The sequence below is a fragment of the Fundulus heteroclitus genome, chromosome 10 (genome assembly GCF_011125445.2).
Source record: "Fundulus heteroclitus isolate FHET01 chromosome 10, MU-UCD_Fhet_4.1, whole genome shotgun sequence".
In the NCBI taxonomy this organism is placed as follows: Eukaryota; Metazoa; Chordata; class Actinopteri; order Cyprinodontiformes; family Fundulidae; genus Fundulus; species Fundulus heteroclitus.
The window spans coordinates 11,463,182-11,475,839 of record NC_046370.1 but is presented as its reverse complement, the minus strand read 5'-3'; the positions used below and the strand labels follow the sequence as shown (position 1 = coordinate 11,475,839).

Below are 12,658 nucleotides of genomic sequence, written 5' to 3'. Positions count from 1 at the left end.
TGACAAAAGCTAACGCTGATTAAATATTAGCTTCACGGACGCAGACAGCCCAATAATGAGGTTCCATCTGTCTGAGCTCCCCCACGACCAGACTGGGTTTTCTGCTCCGTGCTAATGTGGTACAAATCAACGCAGGGAAATATTAGTCAACCGGCGACTCAGTTGGCTGCTGAATAGTGAAGCAACGATCCAAACCAGTGTTTCCCTCTCCATTACGTCATCATTATCTTTTAAGTCATTGGATGTGAATGTGGTTAACAGTTAACATTGGTTATGGTGGAGCCAGACTGAAGCTGACAGTTACAGCAGAAAACATTAGGAACCCATAGCACAAAATTTCGAACACTGTTGCTGCTGCAGTTGATCACTTACGAAAATAATAATGCAAAATTAACAAAACTGCCAGTTTACCACCTAGAGTTAGCAATATTTAACAGCAGGCAGGCAGGCGGACACCAGGCATCCTCACATAATAGCCATATGCCAGACACGGATCCAGGTAAGTAGCAAAGCCCACCATGCCATGCTGTCCAATGGGACAGCCCCAGGAAGGTCAGGGAGAAAGTAACCTAATTATGTCCTCGCAGCCCACAGCCAGCTGGGAACGTCCCCGTGAACCATAAGCTCCAGCCAGGAACTCGTACGATGTGACCTAAACACCACAGCATCAGCTGAGAGACCACCTCTGGTCCGGTCCCCTCCTTCCCTCCCATAATCCCGCCACAGAGCCCAAGGTTGTTCCCGTACCAACATTCCCCCACTGAGCCAGTTCATTGGATATGCCTGCACTCATATTCAAAGCCAGATCACAGTTGAAATGTCTGTCATAAAGTTGTTGAGAACTTTTTTATGTTTTAGACAGTAGGTAAGAAAGATTTCAAACCTTTGCAAATGAAAGGTTTGCTTTTTGAAATGAAAAAAAATGTGCATGAACAAAAGGAGGAAGAAGGTTAAATCATCCGCCTTCCATGAAATCCTGATTATGTAAGAGTGGATGTGGGCAAAACCAACTGACTCCTTTTGGAGTCAGAGCTGTCCTTCTGTGTCGGGGAAAACCCCAGCTCTGCTGGAAGCCTTAGGTCTCATGGTAATGAGCTGCAGCTCTACAGACAGCAGCTGCTGCGGAGTGTGTTTGCGTCTGTATGTGTGAACAACTTCATAGCATTATATTTAACAGCACAGCGGACGGCTTCACAGCTTTCCTTCAGCAGATATTTGGAAGATCTTTCACCTCTCAGAACCTGTGAAGTCATGGTGTGTATTATTAGTTACACAGACAGAAATAATACAGAGGAACTATCTCTGAATGTTGAGATAGTCTTTAATGAAAATGTTTTCTGGACGGCAATGAGCCACAACTCTTGGTCATTTTTGCCAGGTCAAATTATTGACACCTTCTCTTTTCACTCTTTAAAAAAAAAAGGTTTCTTCTCTCTTTTTTGGAATTGTTTTCTGTTTGCTTACTCTTTATCATAATTTTAATCAAGTATTTAATCATCTTTATTTAGTCTATTGTAATGAGTTTCTTTGATTGCTTTACTTTGTAATTACAATTTTAATTGATTGTTAAAGACATTATAAGAACTGAAGTTGATGAAAAGGAGACTGTGGAAGGAAACAGTTTTCAAGATCACTGATTCCCAATCTTGGATATTTAGTGCTGGTCGAACAGAAAACCTAACATTTTTATGTGAGTTGTTATATGACAGATTTTAATTGAAAAAGCAATTGCTTGTATTTTAGTTGATGCTTGGTTCAAATGGTTTTCAATGGGGATAAAAACAACCTTGTTTACTGCTCTGTCTCCCATTCAGTCCCTCACCTAAAGTTATGAATGAGATTCCGAATACAAGCGGTGGAAATCCGCTTCCTCTGTAGGGTAGCTGGACTCCCTCGTTGCCTCGGGTCAGTCACTGTGGCGTTATAATATGTCAAAGGCATGGTGCTGTGGAGCGGGAGGTGATTAGGAGCTTGAATGGAGGTGCTTGTTCCCAGCAAGAAAAGGAATCTGGTTTGGCCATACGATCAGAATGCGTCCTGTACACATTTGCTTCTGGAGATCCTGGGGAAGACCCATAACTTGCTGAAGGAACTGTATAATCCTTCCAGCCTGGAAACGCCTTGATATATCCCCCAGAATAAGCATGAAGGTGTCTCTGGGACTAATAATATCTGGTACGTGTTACTTTAGCAAACAGATCTCTGATAAGAAGAAGACATCAGATTGGATAAGAATAAGACTTCCTTTACGGTCCCTAAATGGGGAAATTTGAGTGTGACAGTGGCAAACACACGCACAGTTCCATGCAATTTTTTTGTGATGAGAAAAAAAAGAAAGAGTAGAAAAAAAAGATAATCTAAAGTTGGTTCTAAAAAATCTGCAAGAGTAGAAGATAAGGATAAGCATTTAACGGGCACAGATCCTGTAGGTAAATACCCAGTAAACAAACAAAAAAACATTATTTTGGTCAATATGCTGCAGAACTACAAGAAAAAAGAGAGATGGGACCAGTCCAATCAAATTATTGTACCAGACTTGTATTCACATCCTTATTGGATCAACTAGGCTGGGACCGCACATCCAGACTCCCCGGTCCTGCGTTTAAATTGATTTATTATTTTCATAAACTGATTGTTGCCTGGAAATTTCAACTTACAGCCAAACACATTTTGCATAAATTTAAGAGTATTACATTTACCTAGGTACATATAAATCGGATATAAACAAGCTTATTTAATGACTAGCTATAGAAACTTTACATTCTCATTGTATGATACTCTTTAATAAATATACCCTTTTCATGATATTTGGCAAGTATTTGGAAAGTAATTTCCCTTCTGGTATTTCTGATTCTGAATAGTGTACCTGTCAGTACGGTGCAGAGAATGGCTGTGGCGCTGCACGTTCTCATGGCAGCTTGGCATATCAGCGCGGCGTCACATATAAACCAGTTCACCGAGGAGTTTATAGCGTGACGCTGCGTACGCGTTTCGTAAAAAAATTTGCTTCGTGTGTGCGTGTCTGGCAGATGTTTGCCTCAAGTACTGACAAGTATGTGGGAGCCTTTAGATTGCAGTATGAACATGTCGATTCTGTTTTTTATTTGTTTTTATTCTTTTTATATACAGTAAACACACACACACGCATATATATGTGTATGTATGTATATATATATATATATATATATATATATATATAATGTGTGTGTGTGTGTGTATAACATTTATTTTTATTTTTTTCACTTAAAAAAGCATTTTAATTACAGGTTTGAATGTCCAAAATAGGTGAATATCCAAAAGGGTGAATAATTTTTGTAGACCACCGTAAAACAAGGATCTTGACTCCGGTTCCACTTTGCGTCACTGGAGACATTTTAGTGCAAATCTACAAAAAGGGGTGGTTAGGGTGCTGTCAGACATCCTAATCATAGCTTCCAAACTGTAATATGGAAACTCGTGTTGGCTAAATTAGTAAAAGAGGGGTTTTCACATCATCATGGCAACAGTTGGCTGAGGGGGAAGCACTGCGTTCTCGTGCCTTTTATCCTTTTCAGGTCTTCATGGCTGTCCTTGACCAATTTTTAACCAAGTGCAACACTCAAAAGAGCTTTCAAGATGGAAAAGAGAGATGTTACTAAATTGATGTTTACTAGGTGCTTTGCAGAGCACTAGCAGAACGACGCAGTTGTATCAGACGGGCTGCTTATTTTAGAGTGACAATAGCATGTCTGGCTCCCAGGTTTGTTATTGAGCTGCCAAGCAGCAAGAGGCTGCAATTTTAGCACAGGAGAAAGCCAAATAATTTCAGTTGTAACGTGACGGTGAAATATGTCAGCGCTCTGGGATTGGACTTGATTTGGACCAAACTTAGTGTCACTTTTTAATGGCTATAATTCGCTGTCCTTTGTAAATCTCCTGTGCAATGATTCTGCTCTAACCGGAGAAAGGAGGTGTTTTTCTTTGTTGTTGAGCAGTTCCTGTTGTTTCCTTCTAAATTAAGACTATTTACACCTTGCATTGATGACAAATAAATCATCTCACAGTGATTAAGGCAGTTGATGCCCCTTGTGTTAAAACTCAGATCCTCTCGTCAATTCCTTTATTCTAACAGCTAATTCGGCTTTCGCACAAAACTTTTTCTATTCATCGACACAATTATTTATAATAGTTGCCACTGATAAGTCAATTCTTGAATAAGCAATTATTTTATTGCAAAAGCGCGCATTTTAACTTGAAGCAGATTCATTACCAGTCACTTCAGCTGTTTTGAGTGTTTTCAGCCACACAGCATGCATGAGAAGGTTGATTGTCATTTCTCTGTTTAGTTGGATTCCATGAAGGAGACGAGAGCTGTCAGTTTATTCTGGCTTCGTCTTGCAGCAGTCGTAACGGAGAAATTTTTTATTTTTTTTTGGTGTGTGTGTGTGTGTCTGAGTCTGTGAACTTAGAGGCTGATGTGATGTGTCTACTGTGCAGCAGCTTTGCCCCAGCAAGTCTCTGCCACTGACTAGAAGCTGAAAAATGTGTCGACCCGGTACGTCAGATGGATGTGTCCCTTTCCAATGGTGGTATTTTCATCAGATCCATGTAAAAAGAGGAAAATTTGGTAGTTTTAAAAAAAGAAAATCAAAGTTTTTTTTGGTGGATATTTACCAAGCATGTCACCTTGCAAAAGTATTTCTACCTCTTGATCTTTTTCACATTTTGTCAAAACAAACTTCTGCATATTAAACTGTGAATTTATGTGATAAACTAACACAATTTAATGCATGATTATGAAGTGGGAGAGAAATAAGATAAGAAAATGTTTTATTTTACCAAATAAGTCTTTTAGGGTATGTCTCTATTAGCTTAGCAAACCTAGAGAACGAAATTTGATCGAACCGGAGGGAAAGCCTCTGTGAATAGAAATGTTCAAGCCTTGCGACAGATTTTCAAACGGATTTAGGTTTGGACTTTGACCGAGACGTTTTAGCACATAAATAGACTTTGACCTAATCGTTCCATAGCTCAGGAGGTTATTTTAGGGTAGCTGGAAGTTGAACCTTTACTCCAGTCTCAAGTCTCTCTTAGCCTCATCTCTGATTAATCCACACATTGCAAAGCCAGTCAGTTCAGGTGGACAGCCATGTCTTTAAAGGTTTCCAGCTGTGGTCTTTTCATTCTCAGACGATGAACTGAATTTCACTCTGCAAGATCTTTATAACACTGACACAAAATCACTGTAAGACTCAGACGGTGGACAGAAAACTCAGAATCAAGTGCATTTTACATTACAGAAAATACTTCCTCTGATTGTTTATTTATGTAGATGAGTGGTGCCATAAATTTATTATTTTGCAGCAGTGCTCCGATTAAAAAAAAAAAAGGGTTGTTATTGATATCTGATTTTAATAATAAAGCTACCACACTGCTGATGTTATTTATCTGCTTCAGTAACAACCCACAATCCTGCACTGCATTACCGGCATATGCCCAAGCAAATACACAAACGGCAACAAGATGAAACTTAACACTGATTAATAACGTCGGCCCGGTGTTACTTATTGGAGTGATACCGATGTATTAAAAATTACATTGGCCAATACCAATGTTAATAGGGTTGCTGTTGTGCATTGCTAATTATATTTTTTCATCATTATTTATTGTTAGCAGTTTTGTTTCTTGGACCACTTCAGAACATTCTGAAGGCCTTGAAAGTTCTCCGCTGATATAGACCGGCATTCAATGACGCACAATATCGACACATGCTTGACTCTTCATATTTTCATTTGTAAAGAAAGCCATGCGTCATCTTCCCTTCAGTTCCCAGTAATCCACTACTTTGTGTTTTCTCCTGTGACATAAAATCTCCCAAAAATTACTCAAATTTAAGACCCAGTACTTTTGGTACTAAAAGATATTTACCTCAACTCTACACAATGCACAAAAATATAATTTATAACTGATTAAAAGAAGGGTATTTCTATTTTAAACCACCTACCTGTGTTTTTGTTTTAAGAAAATGTCATTTTATTCAATATTGTTGTTTCCTTTCTGGGGGCCAAATAAAAATAAGTAAAGATGGATTTCGTTTTTCTTTCTAAGTATAAGTAGTATACCACATGCATACAAATTGCATAGTCAAAGAATAGAAAGGGACTGAAATACAGCAACACTTGAGCACTTCTCACACTGGCTTGTAAAATAGAGGCAGAGCTGACACGTACAATACACTGCACTTGGCCACTTGTGCATGATTCAGCAACCCTACTTGGCTCCAACACGAGGCCATCAGGAAGGCAGGGAGGGTCCTCCTTCCTTTTAATCGAGTGGCAAACTTATTGGAGGCCACTACTTTTCTAGCACTAGTTATTCTTAGATTTGTTTTGTATACTTTAAAGAGGACTTGTCATGGTTTTTAATGCCTTCCTTTTCACATTTAGATCATTCAGTTGTGGTCTATATAGTGGAGCTACAAAGCTTTGGTCTGTATTCCTCATTGTTGCCCGTCCTTTGCCCCTGTTCTGAGATTCGTCTGAGAGCAACTGGTTCTAGTGCCGTCTCTTTAAATGCAAAGCAGGCACTTAACACTCCAACCCCCCTCCAGGTCGCAGAGCATTCCCCTCCACAGCGTTTGGCCTTTTTTTTTGTATGGTGGGGGGCGGTGTAATGAATTATGTGAGACAATACACCCAACAACTGAACATTTTCACTTATCCACTTGTAGCTTCGGCATCCTTGAGCTGGGACTACACAATCGCGGCGAAAAACATAAAAATGTTGGTTTCGCGAAATTGGTAAGCCGGAAGTCCATGACCTTGTTTAGCAGCTCTGCAGCAAATACTGTGACATAATTGTTCAAAAAACATAAGAGAGAACAGAGAAAACTGAAAGGATTGAAAAAATATGACCAAGCAAAATATAAAGATATCTACACAGCACCTGGAGACACTGAATCCCCATTTTCTGCATTCTTAGAGACTCCAAGTACACCACAAAATATATTTAAGGACATTAACTTATAGCAAACTCAGAGTGTGCTACTGAACTAAGGACACTTTCACGTCACAGAAAAGTTGCATCATCAGCACCAAGAGAGGGGTGGAGGGTGAAAATGAGTTACTGACCAGTGTCCAATCTGGGTGACAGAATGGATGGATGTACTGGAGCTTGAGAGAATTGTATAGGTCAATAACTATGGTCTAAATGTGTCTACAAATTGAATAAACTGTTACGAAAAAGAAATGTACACATCAATAACCACATACCAATCAAGCATTAGTTATTAAGCAGAGAAATGGACTTGGCCGGTATTTATTGAAGTGGATCTGTTGAATTGCTTGAAACAATCTGCCTGTCCGTTAAAGTGACTGCAGCAAATCAGATTTTTGTTGTGTCGAACCTCAAGTAACTGCTTTGTTACACCACTGTATCTGAACAGTACACAACCAACTTTAGAGTTTGCTGCATTTTTATGAAGATATTTAGCATTTTGCACCGGAGGAAAAGGAGTTGTTTGGTTTGCATGTTTAGCTATTCGACAAACGGTTCTTGTTTTTAAATAAAAGTATTATTTTTTTTCACCCTTTACCCCATTTGATGCAGTTTTGATGCTGCTTTTGAGGATGATTTATTGCGCCGTTAACAATCTCATCATGGAAGCATTTTTACATTTTTTGTAAACTGCTTGGAGCTTTCCCCCCTAAGGTTTCTTTTTCTTTTATGACATTCCAGTGCACAATTCATGTATTTGTAGAAGGAAAGCCTCCATCTGCACTTCAGATATGGCACACTTGTAAAACATTGTCTGCACATGTAATTTCCTTTGAATGCATCTGCCCACTAAGTCAGACTGAGAGTAATAATAGAAAAATAAGACATTTAGAATGCGGTTGGTCATCAAACCCTCTTTCTCTTCATTCTCGCTGCTCCCTTGCTGGCATTTTCGTCTCCAGAGATATGTGGAGGCTCAGGACACGGCTCACTACAGACTGGCATGCCATTTCCTCACTGGCTTAATTAAAGGCCTAAAACAACGATCTGCTAATGCTAAAGCCCTTCCCAGCTCGAGCAAACATCATTTTTTTCCCCCTTCTTCTCTGTCAGGTCCTGAAGTGAGATGAATTATAAGGCAGACGCAAGCTTGATAGCAGCTTATGATGCATCTGGCTTTGCCCTCTAATCACAGATTTTTCATTTCCACTGAAATTCTGTTTCATTTGCCCTCGAGCATAAGATGGATATCGAGTCTAGGTTTGGGAAATCTACAGCTCCTAGACCCAGTGATTGATATCGGGAGCAAAGCTTCCTCTGTTGTTTATCTACAGAAAGAACAGTAGATCTTTTGCGGCTTCATCACAGTGATATGTTAATGGGTTTTGTGACCTTTGAGTCTGAGATAAACAGTTACTATTTTTCTACTGCTTATCTTGTAAATCACTCAATTACAACGGTTTTTATCATTACACTATTTAGAAAAGAATATTAAAATAAACATTTTGACTGCATGTGAATATTAGAATATCTCATACGGGGGACAAATTATCTTCAGTTCTTTCCAGTCAGGTTTTACTCACACTACAGCACTGTTTTAGATTATGCTAACCTTTACAGAGATTCAGCTGAAACTTCTGTGTTTGAAAGTTTACCAAAGAACAGTGGTTGAAACACCGGAAAGGCAGAGTAAATTCTGTGGTGCTGTGCTAAATTGGCTCAGATCTCACTTATCAGACTGGGACATTATTTGGTAATGATTAGAAATTTCAGTATACAAAGATCATGCATGGGGTTCCTCAAGGCTGCACTCTCGGGATACTTTAATTCAAAATGTACGTAATCATTGTGGCTCTGATGATGGAATATCACAACTGCTCTTACCATGTGTATGTTTATTGTAAAATAAAATGCAAATAAAATTTTAGTCAGAAGTGGTGAATCAGCTTGTCACCAGCTAGCAGATTAATGTCTTTGAGCATAACATGGCTGTTGGTGTTAACCTGCTAGTCTGAGTATTTCAGAAATGTCTGGTCTACTTGGATTTTCATAGTTTGGATTTAACTAATATTTAGCAAAAAGACGAAAATATCCATTGAGCAGGATACCCTGTTGATGCCAGAGGTCAGAGGAGGACATGCAGACAGGTTCATGATAATAGAAAGATGATTGAAAAATCTCAAATGGCTCAAATGACCAATCCGTGTTGCGCCTTTCACTTAGTAGCGACAGCAGCGGGAGTTTGAAAAACGAGGTGTCGGGAGTCCAGCAGTACCCAGTTTCTGGCTACAGCGAGCCTCAACCGCCCACTCAGCTGACAGCTGGCGAGGCGAGATGGCTGTCAGGGATGTGGGAATGAATATTTTAGAAAATGTGGTAGCACTTTTGCAATTAATCAATGTCTTCATAAACAAGGCAGATATTTGAGTTTTACACAGGTACATGCTCTCCTGAAAGCATCTTGAAAATATCTCATCAAACTAATCCGTTTTCGCCACTCTTCTCTGCCCACTATGAATCATGGGATATCGTGGGCCGTGAACCTCGCTGGGACGTAATTGTCCTACAGATGCGGTCTTTGAAGGATGCAGCACCTGAATTTGAACGCAGCTATGAGCTTCCTCTCCACTCGCCTTGGCTGTATCTCACTTCCACCGTCTTCTTGGATACAAGCTGCAGAAGGCTCCGCTAGACCTCGAATGAACCTCTCCCCTACATTGATAGGCTCTCGCATCTGTAGACTCCCTCTCCATGGCCTCAACTGCTGCCAGGAGGAATCCAAGAACGAGAGAGTCTCTGCACAGCAGACAGAGGGTTGACATCTGACCTTGCACCTCTCCACAGCAGAGTTTTCTCTATGTCTGGTGAATGTTTGGTTTCAGCATTAAAGCCTCCAGTAGGCAAGCTGACAGGGATTGCCTCTTCTAAGTTTCTACATTTGGGATTTGTAACAGCAAAAGCAAAACTTGAGAAAACAACTATGGTGTGAAATAAGTAAATTTAATCTTGAGGCATTGCTGGGAACTTGTATCACAACTAGAAAGATGCTGGTCGATCATGTGAGTTAACTCTGGCTCAGTTTAAAAACAGCTGGTGAGTCATTAGGTCAGACAGGAAAGTTTTTTTTTTCCAGCAACCGTCCTCTCATATGTCCTCATAAATGCATCAAAGACGTAATTGATAGACACTCTTGAAAGAATATTTTGTTCTATCTCCAAATCTTTTTCTTTTTTCCTCCTCAAGACAGCTTAATTTGACCTACCTTCCATCCTTTAACTCCCCCGTATAAAATGAAAGAGTTGTCATGGTAACACTACTGGTGTCATTCCAGTGAGGAAAGTGGAGAGATGAGCCATGAGAGCTCTGGCTGGCCTTGGAGAGCTTCTGGTTTACTCCAAACACAGCTTGTCAATTTAATAGACCCACACAGAAGGTGAGACGAGTGCAAAGAGTATAACATTGCTAAACTGGGCTGGAGACCTGAATGTTTCCATTTGCAGCCAGATCTCGTATCTCTGTTTCTTGCTGTACCTCCTGAACAGCTCAGGTGGCACAAGTTTAGGTTTTATATTTAGGTCTGAAATGTGCAATAAAAAAAAAAAAGAATCTAAATACAGATTTCAGAAACTTATTCTTTATAATACTGCCCTTGAACAACAAAAAAAAAAGTGTTTGCATGATCCATCACCTCTATTTACTCCAGAATCAGCTGATCTTAGTGCAATGAGATCACTGCTTTGCAAAAGTATTCATGCCTCTAGACCATTTTCACATCATGTCACAACACAAATTCCATTGTATTTTATTTAGATTGTATGTGATAGAGGCAAAACAACACATGCTTTTAAAAATGGTTTTGGACATTGAAATCCAAAAACTGCCATGCTTAAGTATTCTGCCTATTTCAGTCTAATACGCAAAATAAAAAACGACTGGCCGCTGCAGGAGATCCTTCCGGCCCCCCGCCGTCACCCGCTAGAACAACTCTTTGAAGAAACTCTGTAATATGATTTATAACGACATTTAAGTTCCCTTTGGGGTTGATAAAGTATTTTTGGATCATGTTAAATCGAATTAAGGTTATCGTACATGAAACACCATTTCCAACAAATCATTGCGCCTATGCAATCCTTAGTGATTAATACTGTACTGATTGATATTACAATGATGGAAAAACAATTAAATATATTGTGCAGCTTTTATGGAAAAGTAACAGTGCCCACAAGTTGCCATCCCCACAGTGAAAGATGGAGATAGTTCCATCATGCAATGGGGATGCTTTCCTTCATAGCTGATAGGCGGAGAGATGGAGCGAAATACAGGCTAATGTCGCTTTTCAGGGAAAACATTCACCTGTTCATAGCTGCAGGTACAGCATTCCTCTGTTGGAGCTCTTGATTGAAATCTGGGAGCCAGCTCAAGGGGCTTACAGTGCTGTATATTCTGCCTTGGAGCCGTTTGGCAAGTCCCACGCTAAGGCTTATAGCGTGTAAAGTTTGCAGAGGGCGTTTTATCTTGAGGATTCATTCACAGCTAAAGAGATACAGGGAATGAACAAATGTGGGATATGCCCCAGCTGATCTGGCCTGTCTCTTTTGGCATGGTCGGGGGAGATGCTGCAGAAGGCTCCAAGTCAATGCCTTCTGAAGATTGTTGCCTTCTTTAAAGCCCTCTGCTTCTTTTATTAATAAAGTGACTGCCAAGCCTGTGAGTACACTGCTCTTGCTGAAAAATCCAGCCGCCCTTGGTAACGCAGGCCTTTCCGTCTGTATGGGAATAAATACATTCAACTTTTGTTCTTCAGTGTGGAGGTTTAAAACTTTTCGTTTTCCTCCTTCGCCTGCTTACTTTGCGCAGTCATCTTTGGGCTACTTTGAATTTCTCTCTTAGCTTTCAGTGCTAAAGAGCTGAGGCTAACCGAGGCGCACATGCCCTCATTGATGAAAGAGCCTCTCTGCTCTTTCACAGGAAAACACTTCTGTATTAATTTCACATGACTCACTCACATTTCTGCGATGCATTACAGAAAGGGAAGGGAAGCGGTCTTTTGCATTATGTGGCATCAGGAAATGTGAAGGAAACAAACATAATGAATTAATGCAGTGGGCTATTACAGAGATTGCATTCATGGATTTTGTGTTTTATTAACGTTATTCCATCAGCCAAGCAGATAGAATCCACTAGTTAGAAGAAAACGAAATTGTTTATGTTCTATAGAGGTTTTTTCTTGGGGTTTTTTATGCTCTGGAACATGGGTCAGTTGGAGTTACAGCTTAACTAGACGTCCCCAGCCGAACCGAACGCCTAGATACTAAGTATCATTAAGCTGTCACGTTACATCAGTTCCATGATAAATTTACTGTCAGCCCTCACTTTTAACACTTTAGTCCTTCTCCAGATTAGCCTCAGTCGTAGTTTTGGTGAAGGACAAATTTATTCTAAATTTAATGATGACCCACGGTGCTATCACACCAGGATAGTGTGGTGAACTCTCTGTTGGGCGGGGGATGCTGGATATTTCACAGGTTTGGTCTCTCCAAGCAAGGCCATTATGTAAGAGCAGATGAATATGTCGCACCTCTGCTGTAACACCTCTGTTATGTGTTAATTCTAAAAACTTTGAGATTCACTGCCATTCTTCTTTGTATTGGTTTAAAACAGAAAGCTAACGTTGCATATTGTT

At 40.0% G+C, this 12,658-nt stretch overlaps 1 protein-coding gene across 5 annotated transcripts in view; it reads left to right on the top strand.

Annotated features, from left to right (window-relative positions):
• dock1 (dedicator of cytokinesis 1) overlaps nucleotides 1-12,658 on the top strand; it is a 303,583-nt gene that overhangs the window by 176,399 nt on the left and 114,526 nt on the right. The gene's annotated exons all lie outside the window — the stretch shown is intronic.